Source organism: Danio rerio, chromosome 9 (genome assembly GCF_052040795.2).
Source record: "Danio rerio strain M-AB ecotype USA chromosome 9, GRCz13ab, whole genome shotgun sequence".
NCBI classification, from domain to species: Eukaryota; Metazoa; Chordata; class Actinopteri; order Cypriniformes; family Danionidae; genus Danio; species Danio rerio.
Genome location: NC_141029.1, coordinates 26,747,344 through 26,770,155, shown reverse-complemented (window position 1 = coordinate 26,770,155; position 22,812 = coordinate 26,747,344). Strand labels below are relative to the sequence as shown.

Below are 22,812 nucleotides of genomic sequence, written 5' to 3'. Positions count from 1 at the left end.
TTGGACTGTTGAAAAAAAATTGTTTTTATAGAAGAAAAGTGGTTAACTGAAGTGGATTCCGCTTGGTCTTAAAGCCTTTTTTTAATGGGTTATTGTTACTATTTATTGTGGCATAGCAGTCAAAATAGGCCAAATGAGCTCATCAATGGGAAAAATTCTGGACTTCTGTCAGTGAGGGGTGGGTCTTCTGAACACCCCGAATTCACCCCTTCTCCCTCCTCCCCGGCTATGGGCCTGACCTGGATGCAGCCTTGATGATGCAAGCTGAGACAATGTCAGACATAATGCACTCAATGGGGCTAGTGATGTCACTGTGAGGGGTAGGGTTAGGTGAGTGCATTAAAAAGCATTGGATGCAGCTTAGATTGCACTGCACAAGTCTGCATCCAGACCTCTCTCATCATCTGTTTTAGTCATTTCCATAGATCTGTATGAAGGGGACTTATTTTGGTTTGACACCAAATCTGGGACAGATGTAGCAAATGAGCTGTTAGCTAAAATCACAGATGTTTTGTGTAACAACATTGTGATATATCCTCCTTGTCAAATAAAGAAAAAAAAAAGTAAAATAAGACAACATTTCATAGTCTCTTAATGCTGTTATTTCAGTATATAAAAGGCGTGTAGTACTTATAGATCATTTGCACTCACTCAGATCAGGATGAGGAGTGAATACATATAGCCATCAAAAGGCCAGTAGTTCAGAACACAACACTAGACCTTTGTCTGTTGTGCCATGGAGAGCTTTGAGATTTCTTTGATCTCTCAGATAAATCAGCTGTCGTTTTCCAAGCACACACACCTACACATACACACACACAGAACATAATGCTCAGGAGTGTGTTTATGCATTTGTGTTTCTGTATTCCCTCTGTAACTCAGGCTGTTGTTTGTCCTACTGGAGGTTTGCTCCTGTCGGGAAGCGTGTTGGGCAGATTGCAGGAGACAGGATAAGTGTTCGGTCAGCAGAGCAGTGCTCCTGCAGTGTCCACTGGGACTGCTGGTGTAGGCGATGGGTCAGCGCTTGCTTCTTTAAATGCATCTGCTCTCTTCACCTCAAGAGGCTACGAACAGGCCAGAGGAAACATTTTTAACAAAAGTAATCTTGCAACGGAACTCCCTCGTGTTTGTGTGATGTGAACCCATGTATTCTGCAGTTTAATTTGGTAAGTGTGGGTTAAGGTTAGAGTTAGTACATAAACTACTTGGTTAAACAGAATCCTGATTTATCTTGCTTTACGTTTTACACTTATCGGGTTTCCATCCTAACATGAAGCGAATATTTTCAAAGTCTGCAAAAAATCTGAAATCTGATGAAAATAATCCCAAATGAAAATTAGATGTTTTTTATCATGTCATTAGAGGGCCTGACTGCAGTATTGGTAACCTAGCAACCAACAGTAAACAAGGCAAGCATAATAGAGAAAGAACTGCACTTAATATCAGCCCCTCTCACACATACAGAGCTTTCCTGTAGGTCTGTATGTGTGAACAGGCCCTTTTTGACCCCTGTGTGAACAGGCCCCTTTTGGCAGTTTTCCGGAAAGAGAAGTTGTAACATTACTGTTAATTTGCCGGAACGCTGCTCTGTGTGAACGCAGAAGGAAAATTGCAGGAAACAGCACGTTCATGCTTAGAACACGCTGACATGAGACGTCTACTCCAGCCAATCAAAACATTCAGACGCATTCACATCAGCGCTGTTTATGAAAATAAAAGCCTTTAAATATTTTTGCAGACACATTTAGCTGTTTGGTGTTAATCAGATAACAGTTCTATGTTCTTCCTTAATGCCAGCTGTGTAAAAAAATCATCTATGCTGTTTGTTTACCTTCAAGCTCTGCTTCAGTTGCTTGACGCATGTGCATGTGAAGTGCTCCGGTGAGTGCCAGCACATACACATATTATGAACATCTCATCATGTGAAAGTGCTCCTCCATATGTTTTCATCGAAGTTGTTCGCAATACTTGTCCATCCACAGATTTTGTAACGCTGCTAAAAAATAGGCTGGTTAGCTGGCTTTAGCTGGTTGACCAACCTGGTTTTAGCTGGATTTAGCTGGTCATTTTCCAGCCTGGTCTTAGCTGGTCAGGCTGAAAAATGACCAGCTAAATCCAGCTAAAACCAGCCTGTACAGCCCGGTTTAAGCTGGAGATAGCTGGTTTTGGCTGGGCACTATCAACAACACCATCAACAAAAGCCTGACCCCTTTAAATACAAGTGCAGCCATTTAGAGGTCCTTTTTGGTTAATGATGTCAGAATTTACCTGTATTTTTTGGAATGAATGTGTAAATGGTCTTTTCTCGATAATTTCTGGAACGTCCATGCCTGTGTGAATAGCACTTTTTTTTTAACTTACCAGTAAAGATGTTCCAGAAATTTTATGGATATTTACTGGTATTACTCTTTGAAAGAGGCTTATGACTGGAGCAAGTTAGATATCCTAGCAGCTAAAGGCATTAATATTTCAAGCCCCATACATACTGTATGGGAAAGATAAAGTCCACAGTTTTTTAGGAGGTCAGAACAACCAAACATTTTTTTGCTAAAATGATGCTGGTTTGCTATAAATTTAGGTAAAATCTCTAAAAACCCAATTGCTAGTTGTTGTTTTTTTATTTCTATTTTATACTTAAAAGCTTTTAACTACCCCACCAGGAGAAAAGCAATTGGATTTCTTAACTCGTAATGTTGCTAGTTAACACACTCAATGTATTTTTTTTTTCAACACATCCCAAAACTTTCTAGAATATCTGTCTCTACCAAATGGTTGATATGTCGCTCTAAGGTAAAATTACCTAAATTGATACATATATTATGAAAATAAAAACAAGTTTGAACTAATAATAATTTAATTAGAAACCTGAATACTTTTACATTTTTGAGTTGGTGACAACTAGTGGATTTTTTTGGTATACTTCAACCAGACGGTAGAGAGTCAGGTTGAGTTAAGATATGTACTCCTCTCAATAAAATATAGTGACTCAAAACAGTATATTCTCAACCAAGCAGGCATTTCAAACTCAAATTTAAGCCATTGGTTGGGTTTCTCAATATTTTACCAAGATTTGAGTTTGAACTTTTTTTAGAGTGTGAGCTTTAAAAATTGTATATTCATTTGTAAAGATGTAATGCAAAGACAGATGCTATTTTACTGTGCTACTCAGACTTTATTTTCTGAAACACTCCAGATGCCATTTTTTTTTGTAAAAAAAAACAGTGGTTAGTAATCTAACACTTTTTTATTTAACTTTTTTTTATAAATATATTTGGCTATTTTTACATTTCCCACTTTAAAAAGTAGTTGAGAAGCATTTAGTAAATTATATACACTTTTGGGATGTTCCCTCTAAGTTGTAGTATAGTGTTGTGTGAAATGACTATCAAAATATTGTACACTCTTTATGGGGCCACAACAGAGGATTTGTTAAAAATAGTGAAGGAAATTACACAGCAAGGTCACATGACAGTGACAACATGGTGAACAGGGTACATTACACAAATGACATTACAAGCAAAGAAATTGCATATTAACAATAGGCCCCTACTGAAGAGAAGACTGTTTCAGATGCAGCCTTTGATTTGTTTGTTGTATTATCTGGAACTATCATATAAAAATTAATAAAAGGTTTAACAGCTACACGCAGCATTTTTTTGACAGACTAAGCACACAAACATAAAACCTGACACGTTTATCTAAACCTTCATAACATTTTGGTGCAAAACAAGTTGTAGCAAAGCTAATATATTCCATATTTACCTGGTTTAAAAGTTTGACACTCCGCCAGGGAGCTCCTGTAGAAGCTTTATTCAAAGAGTGAGTTTATTTGCAACCGCTTTATTAGTCCAAAGTAGAGCATCCATATAATTACAAAGCTCAACCGTGTCTCATAACGAGGCCTGTCATTGATATTTATTTGGAGAGAAATGGGGTCCTACTTTATATGCTAAACATGGAGTCACAATGAGTTTGCACATTCCCTGAGCTGGAGACACTAATGGCTTGCTGTAGCCTAATGAATGATACATTGAACCATGGCACAGCCTCAGAGACAGAGAGAGGGAAATAATCAGGGAAAGACAAAAAAAAAAATGCCCTCGAACACTCTTTCACTTCAGTAAAGGCAAGGAGAGGACATGACCTTTGAGGAATCCGATGCAAACCGGTTGGTGAAAGAGCTTTTTTCTCTCTCTCTCCTTTGTTTCTTTCTCTTGTGCTTTTTCTCTCATTAGTGTCTTGTAATTAGAATTTGTTTACTGATCAGCCATGCATTATGTGACATCGTAGTTGTGGAATGAAGCTGAAGATTACAAGAACAGCGCAGAGACCACAATCACAGTGGCAAACAAACAAGCCTGAATCTCTTTTACAGGCTAATTATTGAGTTAGAGACTGCTGCGATCCGAATAGATAGAAAGAGTGTGAGGCTATTATCATATAGTGTGCTGTTTCTCAGAAAAAAACATGACAGAGTCAAAAATGTCAATGGGTATTAAACATTAGGGATAACAAGATTGTGATATATTGAGGTAGAGAAAGTACCGATGCTAGCACCAGTGAATTTATGAGAGCTTGTAAATACAAATAAGGCTACTACCCAGCAAGCACGGGACATCAAGATTATGTCAGATTGACATTGTACCCCAACGTCATGAGACATTGCATTTTGTCAGGAAATAAAAATCAAGTAGACGTCAGAACCCAACATCAGGCCAATGTCAATGTTCAACGTCGGACAGATGTTGCATTTGGGTTACATTCCAACGCAACCTTAAAACAACAAAATATCAACATAAATGATTGGATGTATTCATATTTTTGAATATTGTTATATTCTGGGTAAGGCATAAAACTAAAACTGTTCTTCCAGTTAAAAATTGTCAGGCCAACAAATAACTTAATTGCGACAGGTATCTCAAACTGTCTGTCAATACATTTGAATGTGTATTTCAAATGAGTATATTGTAACAGAATGAAATGTCTGTCACTTGTTTTTCTTATATTATCCATGGAATAATGGAAATAAAAAATGCTGTTCTAATGGCACTACAGGGCACTAGAGGGGGCTGGTCAGACATCTGGAATGTATAATAGGTGAGGGGGTGAATGAAGAAGAGATTCAGTTGTGGTTGAGGGTCTGCATGGTTCCTTGGAGCTACTCAAACGGTATTGTGAAGTCCTATTTGGGAAACTTTGTATTTTAAGCTCAGCCTAAGGACTTTCTTATTGCCCAGATAATGAATGTCTCACTCTTTATCTGAATCTTTAATAAATGTCAGTATTTTACGTCAATATGATGTTGGTTTAAAATATTGGCTGGATGCATGATATTAGTCACTTTCCAACACAACCTAAAAACAACAAAATATCAATGTCATTTCATGCCGTTATTAAACATCAAAATAACATTGTCCTTAGACACTGACAACCTAAATCTAACTTAATATCATTGTCTTATGACATTGTGTGTCTGCTGAGTATAGTTTTGCATTTTTTAATTTTTTTATAATTTTTTTTATAGTTTTTAATTTAATACTATTTTTAAACTTGAAATGTTTATTTTTTTTAATTAGTTTTTAATTTAATACTATTTTAAAACTTGAATTAATTTTTTCAATTAGTTTTTAATTTAATACTATTTTCAAACTCAAATTTATTTTTTCAATTAGTTTTTAATTTAATACTATTTTTAAACTTGATTTAAAGTTTTAGTTAGTCTCATAGATGTTATTTCTCTAAACAGTCACAGAACGAGTGCTTGTTAAATCCTTAATTGATTATAGATTTTATATATAATATTTTGCTGAAAATATTTCATTGTTTCATTTAAAAAATGAGAAAATTAAAATTAAAAGCTGAAAACCAAGTGTGTGTTTTTTTAACAATCATGGCAACAAGATCTTACTAAACATTAAGGTGAAGAAAGTATACTGACTTCATGATGTTCATAATAGTTTTAAATTCTTCAAAATAGTTTTAAAAATGCTTCAAAATCACTCATGTTTTTAACTCAGTCTGGCAGAAAACATAATATACAGCTCCAAACTGCAGCAAAATCCTGTTTCTGCTCTGTAAACACATTTATTTTGTTACTCTCAGCAGATAATGTTTCTCTTAGCCTGCTTGAAATGTAATATTCGCTTAGCAACCGTGATCATATTGAATTGATGCTCATAATTCCACACTCTCCGTCTAATTTAGCCACTATCAGGTTCGGTGTCGTCAGGTTAATGGCTTCATTAGGCCACAAATTGCCACCCTGGGCTGTGCAAGCCCGCCAATTACCATTTTTCATCATTTCCAAGATAAGCCATTGAAAATATTGGCGAAAAAAATTCTAGTAAATCGATTACCTTGGGTTCAGAGTTTTTTAAGTGATAAAAATCTAGCATTTTGCCAGTGAAATGAAGAATGCCAAATACCAAAGCATGAACTCATTTAGCTATTGGATACACGCATATATGATACGCTGGGGACAAAAACACAGAGCAAAACTGTTTAATGTTGCTCATGAGTGTTTTATTACATGCATAACTCTGCAGTTTCTTGTATTATATGTCATAGTGGAATGCATGAACACATACATAATGCAAAATGCACATGCTACTACATATATCCTCCATACAAATAAGCCATCTATGCCACTACAAATACATGGTCATGACAGTTTAATCAACACTGAATTAGCATGGACAGTAATAAACAATATGCTTTGTGTTTTGACGCCATGCAATAGTTTATGTGAGAAACAGGCCAATTAACTAAATTAAAATGTATGTGCTTCATAAGACTTAGAATATAACCAACAATAAGTACAGACTGCTGTTTTGCGTCACTTTTATTGTTTGAGCAGCTGCCGTGGTTGCATATTTTTGTAGGTCATTCCAGAAGTTGGTATAACCCTGTTTCTCTCAACAAGGATCTAACAGGAATTTTTATGTTGGCATCTGGATTATTGCAAAAAATACAATCTGTGGCCAGCAACATTTTAGGATTTTTACTCTTTTTGCTAGTCATGATTATTATTTTTTTTAGGCCCAAACCCTAAAAAATGTTTAAACCTAAGTTTGGATAAAATGTGCAAAAAACTCAACCAACATTTTGAGTTAAATTTAAGTAAATTGATTACCTAAAATATATTTTTACACAACTTTTTTAAACAACTCAGGTTTTTATTATTATTATTAATAATACAATATTCATTCATTTATTTACACAGCGGATGCCCTTCCAGCTGCCACCCATCACTTGGAAACACCCATACACTCTCACATTCACACACGTACACTATGGACAATTTAGCTTACCTATACCATAGGTTTTTGGACTTGTGGGGGAAACCAGAGCACCCAGAGGAAATTAATACAATAAGCAGAATTAAAATGCTAAATCTAGGCTAATAATGGGCAACAAATATATTCAAAAACATTTTAAATGAGAGTTATTTTTCAAGAGCATGATCAAAAACACAATGAGGCTGTAAAGGCGGACAAGTGAGTAAATGAGATTTCCTGGCAGTCTCTGTAGTCCCATTTGCCACCCCATTAGCCACTTGTTAGCAATTGACTTTTTCAAGCTTTGAACAAATCACAAGGGGGTAATAATAAAACAACCAAAATAATCTTGATCTTGTGTTAACCAGCACTTTTCAAGCATTTAATAGGAAACCTAATAACTTTAGGAGAAGGAAATAGAAATGCTCATATGCTAACATATTAAGGTTTTAACTTTTAAAAAATGCACCACTTTATATCCCCTTGTGTGCTGAAAATAAGTTTGAACAGAATCTTTTTAATAGAATCTTCATTCACATAGCAAAATTTATCTGGCCCAGCTCTGGCCCACAAAATCAGCTTTTGCTTGGCCCACATGGTGCAGTGAATTACAGTACAAGACTGGACTAAGCCTGGCTTTCAGACAAAGGACTCTGGGCCAAATCTTCGCCAAGTTAATAAATCATAACTGGACTGGAACTGGGCCAGGTATGTTGGTATGTCATGACTGCAATGAAATGGATAAACCCATGAAGGATTGTGCTTTAGGTACACTATGGGCGTACGTATTCTCGTAGTGACTTGATTGGTAGAATTAGTTTTTACTCAAAATTATTTAAATGTATTTTAAATGTGGGACAAGATAGGCTAAACTTATGTGGCCCACATGTACATTTTTAATATCTGGGTCGTCTTGTCTGCTGCCTTAAAGACGGTGCCACCTTACCTTTTCTGTGTTTTTCTTCTTCTTCTTCTTCTTTTGTATTAATAATGTATATATGCACATATATATATGCTGTATATGTAATGTACATATGCAGATATTTGACTAAACTTGTGAATATGTACAGGTATGGATTACTCAGGGAGAAATATAATTAAGTATCTGTACAGTTGTGGATGTGGATGTGTATATGTATTTACATTTCACATATGTTTATTAATTTTTATTTGCTGGCATGGGAGGGATTTGGGGTTTGTTCTTTAAAATGTGAAAAACTTTAAATAAAATATAAAAAAATAAAAAACATGGTGCCACCTCTGCCAAACCCGGGCCATATTTGGCCTACATGCGGTATGCCAGAGCCGGATGAATGCTTGCTGTTCCAACTTTATGTTAAATCTGGGCCAGGGCAGGTACCTGGGCAGGAAAATATTTATGTCAATGTCAATTGTCAATGTCAATTGTATTTATATAGCACTACTAAACAAAACAGTGTTGGCCAATGTTCTGCACAATACAAATCACAAAGAGAAAGATATAAAATTACAGCTAAAACAAACAATTCTCACTGATAAAACGCCAAATCAAAAAGGTACATTTTCAATAATTTAAAAACAGACAGAGCTGAAATTTTTTTTCTAAATAGAATAGGATTGAGTGTTTTTAAAAGTCGAAGCTGAAAAAAGCAGGATTTGACCACTGCACTTATCTGTTTATAAAATCTCAAGCCATCATCAAAGATATCATGGCACTTGTACTTTGATCTTAACTCCCAGTTTAGGGTGACATAGACCATTTCATTAGTGAGCAATATTCAGATACCATTCATTCTAAATTACTCTTTATGATTACATAAAGGCGGAGAACCGACGGAGCTTTAAAATGATTTATTAATAACAGTGACGGCAGCTCCTCACGGAGCTCGCCGTCTAAACCAAAACAAACGGACGGCAGCTCCTCACGGAGGGTTTGGCGCCACAGCACCCGCGAGACCTATATGAGACGGGCCGAGAGAAAAGGAGATGGAAAAAAAAGGAGGAAAGACAGAGTAGACCGAGAAAGGGGAGAGAGGAAAAAAAAAAAAAAAATTGGGGTTCGGTTCTCCAGACACGCTGCCACTCGGTCCTCCACCAGCTGAGAGATGCGACGACGTGCTGGGAGCCCTGTGGAGGAATCTATCCACCCGTCCGTCTTCTGGCGTCCGGCGGCGGTTCTCCTGGCTGGCTGGTGGCATTTCTGGTCTCCTGCTCCGCTCCCGCTTCGGTGGATTGATGCAGGCTCTGGCATCATGGCGGATCGCGGCGACTCCCCCGGGTTCTGTGAGATGGCTCCCTTTAGCTCTTTACCTGCCGGTGGTGAGCCCCGCGTCCCCTGCTCCTCCCCATGCTGGGAGACGGCAGCAGGCAGATCCTTACCTCACCAGCCTCAGGCCGCCCCGGCACTCTGGGCAGACGAACGGGTTTCTCCCCCACTCGGGTTAACTCCCGAACACTCGCCCCCTCTCTCAGCGGCGAGGGCATCTGGACAACGCGTCCCTCCTTCTCCCGGGTTTCGGCACCACTGTAATGAAGTTTACGGCCCTTTGGCCGCCGGGAAGAAGGAGGCGGAGAACCGACAGAGCTTTAAAATGATTTATTAATAACAGTGACGGCAGCTCCTCACAAAGCTCGCCGTCTAAACCAAAACAAACGGACGGCAGCTCCTCACGGAGACTGCCGTCAAACTGAAAGCAAAAGTAAAATAACATGCCCGGGCCCGGGCCCGGTCCTCTCTCGGCTTCCTCTGCCATCGGTCCTCCTTTTATGGTCCAGAGCTCCTTCCGTGGGATCCGAGGCAGGTGCGCACCGCACGTGTATCCACTTACGCGGTGGCCTCACCCCGTTCCCACGGCTCTCGGCCACGCCCCCTCGCCACAACAATACACTACTGTATACTGTAACTGAACCCAGTAGTATGCCTGAATGATGTGATGGTAAGTACCATGAGGTTACATTCTCCCACCAGCCTCAGACTTGATGGGATGTATTGAAGGCAGGAGCCTGTAGAACCTGTGGCTGCCATATGCTTTAAGCCTTAATGTCTTAAACCTGATACAACCTGAAGTTTTAACTGGAATCCAATGCAGAGTAGAATACAGATTAGTGATGGGTCGTTCTTGAAAGATTCAGTAGTTTTAAATGAATCTTTTGTATGACTTGAGAACGATGAGTCCTCAAAGGGAGTAATTCGTTCATGCACACTAGCACATTTGTGCAGGTGGAATAGTTTCTTTTTCGAGTCTTCGATCAGGTTTGAGTCGTTCGTTCATCACGTGAAAGACACGTTATTGGAAATAGAAATACAGTGGAAAGTAACCACAATTACCCTAGTTTATCGGAATAATGCCAACTTAGTCGGAACTACTTGTTCTTCCACCTGAAAGTCATGTGTGTAATATGGCACCGTACAACTGCAGAGCACGCTAGCCACTCAGTCAGTCCACGTATTGATAAGTCACGCAATCATTGTATATAGGTGACCGCAAGCAAAATTTTGTGTGGAGCTACTTACATAAATTCAAACAATGCTGTTTGTGACACGTGTAACAAAACAGTCAGGTACTATGCACTGACCATAGGCGGTCAGAAGAGGTGGAAAGGAGAGGTACAGGTGATGGGGTAGGACAAACATCGGTTGTAGAGTCCTTAGGTGCAGCCGGCAGGCACTATCCAGGTACAGAGGGAGAAAATGTGGCAATGCGGCTGTATTTTGGGGGCTTGTGTTTTTGTGACAATGATAAAACAAAAGAAAAAGGTTAAAAATCTTCAGGGGGACCTGATTAATATGCCATTAAACTAAAAGGTGTGAATGTTTATTGTTTTATGTTAAGATGTTCAGACAGGCATTTTAACATATACATGCTCAGATACTGTCAATAAATATGTAAGTTGGCTCTTTTTTGTAGTAGCATTTGTACAAGAATTATTCATCAATAAACAAGAAAAACCCGTAATATGTCTTGTATTCAGTGTAAAGTGACACTTTTAAGTACACTACCTGTTACTTTAATTTACCAAACAGTAATTTTTGGGAAAAGTATTTGTAACGGACCGGTTTTGCCGAAACTCGCCTTTATTTTACTTGGTATCGGATTGGATAAGAAATCAGTGGTATCGCACATCACTACATTCTAGTAACAGTATGAATGTTTGTAGTGTGATCAATGCTGGGTGTAGTTGTAGATGAGATTTGAAGCAACTCCTAATATTTGAATAATATTTTGTCAAATTGAATGAAATAACCCCAAAAAAGATTTGTTCATTTCACTGAATGACATTAAAAGGTCAGAGTCATGGGCTTGCTGAAGACCTGTTTTGCTGCAGTATTTAATTTCACACAATGGAAGTCCAGTCAGAAGAGCATAGCAATAGTCCAGTTTAGACTGTGATTATGAATGATAAGGGAAAGAAGTGTTGCTTCTGTGGGAAGAGCCTGTTTTTCCTAATATTATGCTGCGTGATTGTGTGGATTGTAAAGGCCAATTGGTCATTAAAGATTAGATTCCAGGCCAAACTTCATGGGACAATTGTGGATGACCCTAGCTAGATGGTGAACTTATACAGCTGGAAGATGAGAAGCTGTGTCTTTGCCAAGTTGAGCTGCAGGTGATGATCTCTCATTCATGCCAAGATGTCTGGCAGGCAGTCTGAGTGCCATGCATCTACTATTGGATGGCCTGGATGAGATGAAAAAGAAAACTGTGTCATCAGCAATGCAATGGGAAGCCATATGCCATACTGTATGTGCATGAAGCATTACAGAGGTTTACATTTTCATCATACTGTAATATATTCACTCTCACAGTACCTTTTTTCAAGAGTTCACATTTAGCTATTGCTTGATATTATTTTGCAGATTTGGCATGTTGTCCCAGGAGATAACCCTGAGCTCGGAGATACTTGAGCCCAGGGCTCCTGCCTGGTCAAGTAGCATGGCAGGGGGAGCTCTCGAGACCTACCTGATCTCGAACCCCCTGTCATGCTACATGACCAGGTCTCGAGAGCTCCCCCTGGTAAAAGGTTCTTCAAAAACGAAGATAAGGAAGGTAGGATAGATGGGCTTATTGGTGTAGCAATCATATCTTATTGGATTCGCAATGAGTAGTGATATGATGTCAGCCATATTCAATCATATCATGTGCTCCTCTCGAATTTATAAAACTTGATTAAATGTTAATAATATGTTATCATTTAGATACTAATATTTTTACTTTTCATACCACCCCAGTGACAGTTTCTGTACCATTTTTTCAAAGAGTATAGTGTAAATGAAGAAGAGGAGGGGTCCAACTACTGATCCCTGAGGAACATCTGTGACCAGCTGATGAGCTTTGGAAGCCTTCCATTTACAGACAACACTGAAAGACTGTCTGTAATATAAGATTTAAACTAGTGAAGTTCTATACATGTTATACAGAAATATCTGAGTCAAAGACTGCAATCCAGCAGAATAAGAACTGATTTTAATTAAAAGTATGAATGGTTTGCATTACTTTATGTTGTAGTTTTTTTTTTTTTCCGGCGGTTGTCTGTAAAGGACTTCCACCTTTCTTTCATTCTGTAGATTTTATCATTCAATCGATTGCCAATTCCTGCCTTTTTCTTTTCCCCTTCTGTAACTCTTCTGTGGGATTCAAGGCCTGCTGTGTGGCTCATTACCACTTGTGCCACCATCCTCAATGAGCTCCCATGGTTCTCGTCTCCACCTCACTCATTAAGAATGTCACAGAAATGTAGCACCTATAGAAGTATTGCATCTATAGAATCTTCTGAGGCAAGATTTTCAGGTAATCAGATAAAAAATCCTTACTGTACTTATGTTCTTGAAGGACAAGCCAAGTTCAGCAAGTATTTAAGTCAATTTTCCACACTTTATGACCCCTCACCTTGAGATTCTTGTATCCATGGCAACACACCAGTTGGGAAGACAGAAACTAGATACAGATCATTAGAACCTGCGTTTCCGAATGTGTCCCGTCTCCATAAAAATGCGGTAAACAACTTTTAAGGGCTCAGTGGATTCCGTCATGCTGCGGTCCTCTGTCTCCTAATGAGCCACCTGTCAATACGACTGCTATCTAACGCACAATTACGCTATCAGTCCTGACACAAACAGCGGGCCAAGCATGGGGAGAACAGGAAGATGAGAAAAAGGGAGTGAGGGCTTGCGTTTGTCACATGTGGGACGGAACGTGACGCATAAAAAACAGAACATTTGGAAACTACCTCAGAGTGACTTTTTCGGTTTCTCTTACAGCTGTTTGGAAATCAAAAGCTAAGACACACTGACTCGCTCCTGCATCTCTTCGTTTCTTTCTCTTCCCTTTCCCTCCGGAGGAGCCTGAGGCAGGAGAACAGGTGCAATCCCATTCACCGTAATGCAAATGTGAACTTTACAGTGGCATTGTGGCTCCTCAACTACGCTATGTAAAATCACCCCATTGGCAACTCTCTGCCTCTAATGAGCTGCTTATCATCCTTGAGAAAAATAATGAGGTTTCTTTAAACACCACCACCTGTCCATCTCCAGCAGATAAACAGGGCAGAACCTCATGCTGTGGGCTGGTGCAACAAACGACCACTTCTGAATTTCTGAATTGTAAATGGCTCTTTGAACACACAAAGCAAATGAGCTGCATAACAATGGAGAGGTAATTGTGTGGAAATAATCCATGTGCATTTTCATTTGATTGTGATACTGCGAGAGAAGTGTGCAGACATGTTTATGGACAATATTTATGCAAGTTCTGAATAGTTAGCAGGTTATATGAGACTGCTTATTAAAGATTTAATCAGACTTGTTTTAAAAAATATATGTGAGTCAGATATATTCAGCTCAGCTTGGATGTGAACAAATAATAAAATCAGATCCGTTAGTTCACACCAAAATAAACATTTACTCATTATTTCAAACCCATCAGGCAATATTTCATTATCATAACACAAATAGAATGAAACTCACCGGCCACTTTATTAGGTACACCTTACTAGTCAGAACTGCCTTAATCCTTCATGGCATAGATTCAGTAAAGTACTTGAAATATTACTCAGAGATTTTGGTCGATATTCACATGTTAGCATCATGCAGTTGCTGCAGATTTGTCCATGATGCGAATCTCCTGTTCTACCACATCCCAAAGGTGCTCTATTGGACTGAGAACTGGTGACTGTGGAGGCCATTTGAGTACAGTGAGGTCATTGTCAAATTCAAGAAACCAGTCTGAGATGATTGGCACTTTATGACATGGTACGTTATCCTGCAGAAGATGGGTGCAATGTGTTCATAAAGGGAAGGACACCGTCATCAACAATACTCAGGTCGGCTGTGGCTTTGAGTTGATGCTCTATTGGTACTAATGGGCCCAGAGTGTGCCAAGAAAATATCCCCCACACCATTACACCACCAGCAGCCTGAATTGTTGATTCATACTTTCATGTTGTTGATGCCAAATTCTGACCCTACTATCTGAATGTCGCAGGAGAAATTGAGTTGTTTTTCTAATCTTCTATTGTCCAAATTTGGTGAGCCAATGCAAATTGTAACCTTAGTTTCCTGTTCGTAGCTTACAGGAGTAGCACCCGGTGTGGTCTTTTGCTGCTGTAGCCCATCTGCCTCAAAGTGCTCTTCTGCTTACCTCAGTTGTATCGAGTGATTATTTGAGTTACTGTTGCCTTTCTATCAGCTGAAACCAGTCTGGCCATTCTCCTCTGACCTCTGGCATCAACAAGGCAATTTCAGAATTGCTGCCCATTGGATATTTTCTCTTGATGTTTGTGCATGAAAATCTCAGTAGATCAGCAGTTTCTGAAATACTCAGACCAGCCCGTCTAGCACCAACAACCATGCCACGTTCAAAGTCACTTAAATCACCTTTCTTTCCCATTTTCATGCTTGCTTTGAATTGCAGTGAATCGTTTTGACCACGTCTAAATGCATTGAGTTGCTGCAATGTGATTGGTTGATTAGAAATTTGCAATAACGAGCACAGTAAAACAGTTGTACCTGATAAAGTGGCCGGTAAGTGTATATTAAGTGATGCTAAAAGTCTCTTCACCCTAAACACAGAAACCCCTTTGAGTCTTATGGATCTCAGTGATGAAGAGATCAAGACTCCATAGACAATGTTCAATTTGAAACGGATGTAGTTTATTAAACCCTTTTTATGAACATTTTGAGCAATATGATTTGATACGATGTCATAATTTTAATTTAGGGGTCAACTAACCCTTTTAATAGTAAATTGTTTAATTTAGTGATTTTTGAATGCTTTACATGTCTGCCCTAACAATGTCTTTGAATGTTCTGCTTTGGGGGCTTTTCTCATTAAATATTGACGTGATAAAATAGTGATTAATTTGACTAATTAATCAGCACATCAACTAATTAATTTAATTACAAATTTAAATTTATTGAAAGACCTAATTACATTATTTTAGATTTATTCACGTTCTGTCCGCCACAAAGCTATAAGATCTAGAGTTTTTTTTGTATACCTAATTAATTTTGTGACTGGGATAATTCTAATTGACTGGCAAATTAATGAAACTTTATATATATATATATATATATATATATATATATTTATTTATTTATTTATTTATTTTTTTCGCCGAAGGCATTAATCAGCATGCAACACTTTTAGTGCTTTTGAATTAGATGCACAAATATCTCATTAACTTTGTGTTTATAAAAGCATTGTTTTTGTGTACTGAGAAACACTTTGGACTAGGATTACTGCTTTTTTTTTTAACTGGCATGCTCTTTCTCTCTGAATGCAGCTTCAAATCAGTCAACTCAAATTAAAGACATTAACTCCATTTCTGAGGAATTACTATGAGACGCCAAATAAATCTGGCAGCAAAACCATCATTAAATCTGTTTCCTTTATGACTGACTGTTAAAATGGATGAGAGCATTTTGATTATCGAGATCACAATTGAAGAATAATGTGAAAAGGCAACAGTCAACCACAGTGATTAACTGTCTTAACAACCACAGCCTATAACTGTGTACTATAACTGATTATGAAACAAAAATTACATATATATGCTAATGTAAGAACAACATTTATTTTATCAACATATATGTAGAATTTTACTCCTGCTCATGCGCTCCATTTCCAACACAGCCAACCAACTCTAGCCCTGAGATTCCTAACCGGAGCATTTATTCAAAGATGGTGATAAATTGTGGCTCAGTCAGAGGTGCTTGTGAAGGTCTTGTCAGGAGTGTGTTGACAAATGGGCCATATCCATAACCTGCTGTGGCCTGACTGTACATGGGAAGCACAATCCTGAACGCAAGCATGATGTAAAGTGAGAGATAAATGGAGGAAACTCCCCTCCAACACGGGCGGAAACATAAAACACATGGAGGCCGCCATCCTGCCCTCTCATTGATCAGATGATGACATGAGACAGATGGAGAACAGAACATAGAAGAGAGTTATTTCTGCAGCCCTTTACTGCCTTTTGTACTTTTGTGAATAGTGCGGAATATTGCCAGGCTATTTATCATTCATGTGATCTGTCATCTAACTTATAAGTAGAAGATAAACAGAAGCTGAAAAAAATGAACAAAATTTATGACCTTTTAATAATGAATTGATTAATTGATAGATTGATTGTTAAGTTGATTGATTCATTCATTTATACTCCAAATTTTCAATATGTCATATTGTATTTACAATTTTGAAAACAATAGTGAATTGAATGCATTTTGGAATAAGACTGTAACAACAAAATGTGGAAAAGATGATGAGCAAAAAGTAATTACTTTTTCAGATACACTGTACATTCTGTGGAAATTCCCAAAAAGTTGCATTAAACTGCTTTTTATATATACTAAAAATAATGTTTTAATGGACATCTACATTATAAATGCAAAAAGAGGTCATTTGTTGAATGATTGAAATTAGTGAAATGAATGAGAAAGATTTCGTGTGTTCGATTGGCTCATGCCTCAGTAGCATTACTTAGCCTACCGTGGACCACTGCACTGTAAAACCCAAAAAGTTAAGTAACTCAAACCATTTGAGGAAACCGATTACAACAAACCATTGAAGTTCAAAAACTAATCCTAATGTGTACTGTTAACTTAGTACATTTAAGTAAATGAAGTAATTTGAGCACAGTAAAACTAAAAAAATTAAGAGAACTCAAACCAACTGAATACTGTAAAACCCAATAAGTTAAGGTCAGTCAAACTGTATGAGGAAACCTATTGCAACAAACCATTTGAGTTAAAAAACTCATCTATCAAGTACTGTGAACTTACTCCATTTAAGTTGAAGTAATAAAGTACAGTATTTAATTAACTCATGACCTTCAACACTGAGTTCAAACCTGTTTTAAAATGAGCAGGATTAACTTTCAGTAAATATGGAGTTAACAAAACTCATTTCATTTGATAAAGTTGACTGTTGGGTTTTACAGTGTATGCTTTAGCCATCCGCCATCTTGGTTAAGTCAAAGCCTCTCTATGAACCACAAACAAGTTGACTGAGCATCTCAAACTGTTTTTGAATGAAGCACGAATATCTTTAAACTTCAGCAGATGATTTTGATAAACAAGATAAATGTAAATACCATTGTTTGTACCTGTGGAAAGTTATTTCTTTAGAATTTAAATCTGATAAAAGGTGCCTTATCTTTTGTCCCACAATGAATGATGACACATTGACTTTTCTTTGATGGTAGACTCCGGTTGTTGTTGTGGCATCTGATCTGTGTATATCTTTGCAATTTTTTCACATATTTTTCTGTTTCAAATACCTAATTGTTGTAGAGAGAGCAGAGCTTGTATTCCCTATACTGTACTGTTTGTTAAGATTAGTAAACGCTTGCATTTGCACTGCATAATTGATAGCTGCAATGTATTAAAAATAGCAAACACGTCACTTTTAAGTGAACGTGACAGCAACAAAAAACTAACAATTAATGATTTTTCACACCATGGGTTCTATTTGCACTACTGGAAGCTTTATCTCCAGGGTCAACCATGGTTCATTTCAGTTTGACAACAAAATTGCATATTTTAAAAATGGTGGCTTTTGTCGCATTTCCAAGCGATGATTCTTTGTCAGCATGTCAACAATTCTAGGTACAAGATAACTGTAGATTCATCAATGGAAGTGTAGCCTACCATAAAAGTGAGTATACTTTTCACAGCCTTCTAAAAAGAAAATGGGATAAGTTTTGTACTGTATACTGTACTGAATCATACTGCTCTGTGTAAATGAGCCATTTTCTTCTGGAAGATACAGTGTCACTGTGCTTATTAGTTTGACAATGGATCTCTGTCATGCTGATGACCAGATGCTATACCTTTACCTAACCAGGCCCCTAACCCTACCCCTGAAAGTGAGTGATGTCACAAGCAACATTGAGTGCATTGTGTCTGACTTTGCATGTCTGCATTCAGATACTATTGGATGACCACTGTATTTTGTATAAAGTTACACAAGGGATTTTATTTCTGTTGCACTGCTTTTTTTTTTTTCCTGTTCAAAAACAGAACATTACAGCAAACTTGAGCTTGTATGCTGTCGAATAACTACTGTACTTCCATCAATAATGACTGAAAATCAGAGTGAAAATCTTCAAAGTAATGTTGAGGCACATTGCTTAGAGCTCTTAAGTGTATGCATGCTATTTTCCAGTCATCCCCTTAGATCAAAACACGCTCACTATGTTCAATGCTGGGCAAGGGGAACAGCCAACCTACCATATTTAGGCTCTAGAGCCGTGTGTGTGTGTGTGTGTGCGTGCAGCGGGATGGGAAATGACAGAGAGAGATTTTACAGAAGCTGGACTTCAAATACAGCAGTGAGCACTTGTCAGAGATGGGTTTTGATTGCATCAAAATCCTCTTCTTCACAAAGTCTCCTGCTCTGCTACATAGTCGCAATGAAATCCCTTCAAGCAGTGCAGCTTTGAATAAAATGATTGATTTCAGTACACGCTTTGATGTTACTAATTATATGCACGTTATTTATTAGCCTACTACCTATAGAATAATGTAAGACATTTATTTCTTTTGATAAAATATGTCAATATATATTGACACGTTGGATTAAAAAAAAAAAAAACAGGCAAAGCAAAATGTATGTGTATATTATTAAATCCAGAACCCAAGGGAGGGGAATTGGTGCTTTCAAACCTACATGGAATTACTCAGCATTAAACCATATTTGCTTTGATATTATTTATCAACAACACAATTATTTATAATAAGATGTAGAGAAAAAACCTTCAGTGATCAAAAGATTTTGGGTAAATAAAAATTAGGCTTGATAAAAACAAAAATACAAAAATAAAGGTGATAAGTGAAGCATTCTATTTTTTAAGATTTATAGTTTTTTTTTTATCTCAGGTAAAAATTGTAATTATGTTTTAATTAATTACAGCACAGTGAGCCAGAAATCACTGTTTTGCAAAGAGTGTTGTGAACTGATTCAAAGAAAACCTTAGAGGCATTTGTTAATGTCTGGTCCAGTGTGGTTGATACTGCCCATCATTGAATCTCAGAAGCTTATGGGTTTTGAGGCTGTTGGATGCTCTTAAGATTAACCCTTCAAAATACAATATACTCCAATCTGCATATGGCATTTGTTGAAGTGATAGTTCACTCAAAAAATAATAATAAATAAATAATAATAATAATAAATAAATACTGTCATCATTTACTTACCCTTCACTTGTTCCAAACCAGTCTGCCTTTCTTTCTTATGTTTAAAACAAAAGATGATATTTTAAAGAAAGTTGGAAACCACCATTGTCTTTCGTAGTACAATTGTTCTTCATATGGAAGACTTCATGTTTTCAGCTTTCTACAAATTATCTTCTAATATGTTCAGAAGCATAAAAACAGAAGAAAGAAAACAATAAATGTTTGGAACCATTTGTGTGTGTGCGTGTGTGTGTGTGTGTGTGTGTGTGTGTGTGTGTGTGTGTGTGTGTGTGTGTGTGTGTGTGTGTGTGTGTGTGTGTGTGTGTGTGTGTGTGTGTGTGTGTGTGTGTGTGTGTGTGTGGGTGTGTGTGTGTGTGTGTGTGTGTGTGAGAGAGAGAGAGAGAGAGAGAGAGTAAATAGTGAGCACATTTTGTTGTTGAGTGAACTTAAATTCATATTGGCACTTAAGAAATCAGCCAATATGCTTCTTTAAAATAATTTAGGCATGATATCTAGTATTTTTAGCTGAATAATTAAAAACATAAAGTCTTTTAACAGTAAAAGTAACTTGTGTCTGGTTGTGTGTGTGAGAGTAACACAAAATTATATTTAATGCATGCATCAAATAGAATTTTGTGTTACTCTTACACACACTTGGTATCTTGTCTCTTCACATTAACGTGTACAATCACTGTAGACTTAGCTCAAGGCAGCGAATTTATATTATTATAATTTTTGTTTTGTGGAAAAAGTCTCACACAAAAGCAATTTTGACATTAAGGGATCTGTAACAACATGCATCTGCGCCATGTTTGTGAAGTTTGCACAATTTCCATTCTTGAGAAATATGACTTCACTTAACTATTATCATCGCATATTTCAAGTTGATAAGATGTATTTCCATGTTCCATGGTCCTAATTAAAAATGAGTCTGGAAGTCTGCAGTCGATCTTCTCTCTCAATCTGTTTGTTGTTTTCTTACCTGCAGAGGGCGATGTTGTACCTTAAAAATGGCATAGTCTCTGATGGCGACTTCGTCAGTCTGCTGTTCCGCTGTTTTTCACTGACATTGATGACCAAATGGTTGTGAACAGGCACAGTAGGGCAGCATTTTGTACAAGACTCAGTTTTGCAGATAACAGTGAGATTATGCTTGCCATCTGAAGCATGTTTTTTTTTTTTTTTTGCAAAATGAAGGTGACTCCAGGCTGAAAATGAATCAAATCGCTCCAGAGACTCATTCCTGTCATTTTCTTTTCTTTTACTACATTGCCTTTCTGTATTTGAAATCTCTTTCGCAACATCTTAATGACTTCTAAAGTCAGTAAACAAGCAGAGTGCAAGCACTTAAATTAGTGTCAAGTCTATAGATTACTCATGAAAGATCAAAAAGTAAAATGCATATACAAGCAGGGCATCTGTCATGAAGCTTAGTCATCTCTGTGAGCTTCATCTCCAACACAGAGCAGCAGGTACATGAACCCAGCTGAGATCTGAGGAGCCGTATGTGCATGTCTGTGAAAGATAGATGGCTAAAAAGGATAGCTGTGGATTATGGAGGAATATAGAAAGATGAGAAGAAAGCAGGCTTGTAAGGCTCAGATCAGAAAGTCAGTTCTATGAAGCTAAAGTTTATTCTTGTACGAAACAACATATGGAGGTCTGGCAGCAGTGTTTATTTGAGCTGAGAAAAGTCCTGCTTCTGTCATTTATTAGCTCATACAAAGATCTGTGAGTGGCTATTTTTTTATTTATTTTTTTGTTATGTTGGATTATAGGGAGGTTGAACATGGTGACAAATAAATCTGTTGGACAAAGTTGTCTTATTTTAGTGAATGAAAAAATGGTCTATTTGACATCAAGTCTAGGAGTTTTTCCACAATACAGAGGTGTCCAATGTCAGTGTTCGGTTTTACCACATTTTATCTCATTCATTCAATCATTCATTCATTTTCCTTCGGCCTAGTCCTTTTATTCATCAAGGGTCACCACAGTGGAATGAACCACCAACTTATCCTGTTTATGTTTTACACTGCGAATGCTCTTTTTTCTGCAACCCACCACTGGGAAACAACACACATACACTATGGCCAATTTAGTTTTTTTGATTCATATCAAATCAAATCACTTTATTGTCACATCATCGGCAGCACGTGTGTTATGATGAGTGAAAAGCTTAGGTGCTGGCTCCAGACAGTGAAAAATACAGACAATGCAAATACAATGACAGTGCAAAAAAAACAAACAACAAAAAAAAAAAAAAACAGACAGACAGTACAAATACAACGGCAGTGCAAAATACAGACAGTGCAAATACAACGACATTGCAAAATACAGAAAGTACAAAATTCAACAGCATACTCCCAAAAAAACAGGACAATGTAAAATTGACAGCGATATGAACAATGAATAGGTGTCCACATAGTTGTAGGCAGTATTGTTTCAAGTATGGATTGGTTAAAGTGCAGTGCATGCTACATGTTGATAGTGTGCAGTGAGGGGTATGGAAGAATCTGTGTGAGGTGTGTTAAGTGTTCATCAGCCTGATAGTGTAAGTAAGGGAAGAAATTTTCCTTCAGTCGGCTAGTGTGTGATCGGATGCTGCTGAACCATCTGCCTGAGGGTAGAAGAGAGAAAAGTCTTATCGTCCTGAGGGTGGGTGGTTCCCATTTCAGCTTCTGCCTGTAAGCAGGCAAGAGCAGAACAGAAGAGTGATCTGATTTGCTAAACGGTGGGCGGGGGAGGGATTTGTAGCCGTCCCTGAACGGAGAGTAGCAATTCATATATCGCATACCTCTTTTACTGTAGAATCTTTCCAATAATTTCAAATAAATGCTGTTCTTTTTATAGTAATGTTTCATTCAATTCAATTCAATTAATTTC

General features: G+C 37.5%; 1 long non-coding RNA gene across 1 annotated transcript in view; it reads left to right on the top strand.

Moving 5' to 3' along the window:
* Window positions 1-5,117: 5,117 nt before the first annotated feature.
* Window positions 5,118-22,812, top strand: part of LOC141376130 (uncharacterized) — a 352,849-nt gene continuing 335,154 nt past the window's right edge. Inside the window, exon 1 of the long non-coding RNA XR_015499427.1 lies at window positions 5,118-5,169. This is a non-coding gene — a long non-coding RNA (uncharacterized LOC141376130). The remainder of the gene's footprint in view (window positions 5,170-22,812) is intronic.